Source organism: Octopus bimaculoides, chromosome 10, assembly GCF_001194135.2.
Source record: "Octopus bimaculoides isolate UCB-OBI-ISO-001 chromosome 10, ASM119413v2, whole genome shotgun sequence".
NCBI lineage: Eukaryota > Metazoa > Mollusca > Cephalopoda > Octopoda > Octopodidae > Octopus > Octopus bimaculoides.
In genome coordinates, this window is record NC_068990.1 from 82,001,217 (window position 1) to 82,004,036 (window position 2,820).

The 2,820-nt window shown below is 32.2% G+C and overlaps 1 protein-coding gene across 9 annotated transcripts in view; it reads left to right on the forward strand.

The window, feature by feature from the left end:
* The window catches only part of LOC106871599 (tyrosine-protein phosphatase Lar), a 586,729-nt gene that overhangs the window by 556,375 nt on the left and 27,534 nt on the right, over positions 1-2,820 (forward strand). The window lies entirely within an intron of this gene.

Here is a 2,820-nt window from a genome sequence, read left to right on the forward strand (position 1 = left end):
TCCTAACTTCTTCATATCTGTCTTTCTTATTTCATTCAATTCTATGTCGTATGCTTTGCTGAATGAATATATTATTATTTGCTTCTAGTCGTCTGGTTGTAACTTTGGTGTGTGTTATTTTTCTGTATTCAGTTTAATTTGCATTGTCACATAAAATTTTTACTTTCTGTAGAAATCTTTGTGTAGGTTGTGTTTTTTTTTTTTTTTAATTATTATTTTTAGGAAGCATTTTCTTGTTTATGTTGAATTTTTCATTTTGTGATTTAAAGTTTGTATATATTTTTTTTTCTCCTTAGCAGTTTTCCCACATCAGTCTTAATATATGAATTGGAAATTTGATACTAGCATTGTTTACTCAAAAACAATTGCTATAGCTTTTAGTGTTTAGATTATTCCAGTTCTTCTAAACACAATCTCTTATGCTAAGCATCTTTGTGTGTTTGTCTGTGAGATCAGTCTTCATGTCCTCATACACTATGATTTTATTCTCAACTACCCACGTTACAGAAATTTGTTATTGTGAATCTTATCAAATTGCATATCAGTGAAATAGGGAATATTTGTTTAACAACCACTAGAAGAGTATTTTCAAATTTAAAGAAGCAAAAAATCAGTATTAGATAGTTTCATATATAAGCTAGATAATTTTGAATGTCAACATTTGATAATAGTATATATATAATAAACATGTAAAAACACAAAATCCTAGCAAATTGCTGGTTGTCTGCATCAACAAAAATTATTCAGTGAGGTTTATAGATCTAAGTTTGAATGACATAAGAAGCAGCAGATATTAAGAGTCTTAAGAAAAAAATAAATTATTATATATAGTGTATACCCATATACTACTTAACTCAGGTGCTATACCTCTTTGAGCTTTCAATACAAATTTTGAAATATTTCTGACTTAAGCTGTTTACAAACCCATCTGATTTATCATCAGTTTGTTCAGGAAAATGCATTTTTTGGGTTTCCGAGGATATGCAACAAATCACTAATATATCTCAACTTTTCCAAACTGCTTATAAGTTATTTCCTTCAAATCTCAAATTTTCTGAAAAACATTAAATCCATTTTAGTTATAGCAACAGATGGCTAGTGATATAACTACTCCATTATATCTTGTTTCATTATAACAAAATGATTAACTGGGAGGTACATACCATTATTTACATTTACACACACTTATGTGTGTGCATGCACACACATACACACACATACATCTCAAAAATAATTAGACTCCCCTTATTATATCATTCTATTTGTGCGGACACTACCTGCTGTTTCAGATTTGTTACTGTATTAGTGTTTTTCATTTCAGATTACAGTATATTAATTGTTTATAGCAATTAACCATGCTGTGAACATCTGAAGCAAAGGAGTTTCTGATTTTCAAAGGATATATTACTAGTCGATCTGAGGCTGGGTTTAATCAGCGTCGGATTATACAGATTTTATATATAAATACAGATTTTATATATATTGCTATTCCTTTTGCCACAGTCAACAGAGTGATTAAGCAATTCACCAGTAAAGGGAAAAATCAACTGTGTCCTCTTCTGGTAGACTTGAGCCCTCTGACAGATATCTTTGAGCTGTCAGGTGAACTGTTGAAAAGAATCCCCTTTGTGAGGCAGCTGATGTTACAGAGTAACTCCAAATGAGTCAGAGTACTTTTGTGAGGTATTTCCATCAACTTGGCTGCTGTGGTAGAACAGCTAGAAGGAAACCTCTTCTCCAACCCTCAAATATCCAAAGAGAAAGAAGAAATAATCTTTCAAATTGGTACCTGTTCCTTTCTGAGATGTCTGTGTGTGTGTGTGTATATTCTTCTTTATAATTCTGTTTTGTCACAGGAGGTCTAATAAGAGTTCATAAGAACTCAATATTTTTATAAGTACTGGTTTCCACAACCTTGAAGTGGTGTGATATTACAGTAACTGACGGCGAGCTGGCAGAAACGTTAGCACGCCGAGCGAAATGCTTAGCGGTATTTCATCAGCCACTACGTTCTGAGTTCAAATTCCGCCAAGGTCGACTTTGCCTTTCATCCTTTCGGGGTCGATAAATTAAGTACCAGTTACGCACTGGGGTCGATGTAATCGACTTAATCCCTTTGTCTGTCCTTGTTTGTCCCTTCTATGTTTAGCCCCTTGTGGGCAATAAAGAATTGGATATTACAGTAACTGTCTTGTCTGTGACAAAAGTACAAAGCTATAAGTTAAGAATAAATTACAGAAACATTAATTTTGTGATGAAATTGATCAGTTTACAGCTGTTCCAACTCAGAGAATAAGCAGCACTATGTAAAGAGTACTGCACTGTGCTCCTTCAGTAAGGAAAGATCTTATTTATTTTAATGTAAGTGTGTGTGGGTACATGTGCACTCACTATTATTATACTTGAGCTAATGCAAGTATATCTATGTATGTAAACGAAACTCTGCTAAACCTTTCCCTTACTAAGTCACACTCTCCCTAAATATTTCATGTTGCCTTTTACATCATCTCTGAAGTAATGAAGTACAACTCATATCACACACCATCTCTTCAACTGATACTCTCTCTCTCTGTCTCTCGAAATATGTGTATATATATATATATATATATATATATATTATTACAAATTAAAAGGGTAAAGGATTATCAATTTATTAATTAATAAATCAATTAACAATGAATAATTTTTACCAGCCCATCGGTATGAAAGCACCATTATTGGTGGAGAACTTATTTAAAAGCTCATATATATTTATAAACATAATTAAGGGATCAGCAAATATTTGATTCACCATATACCGAAGTTCAGAAATAGCAGCTA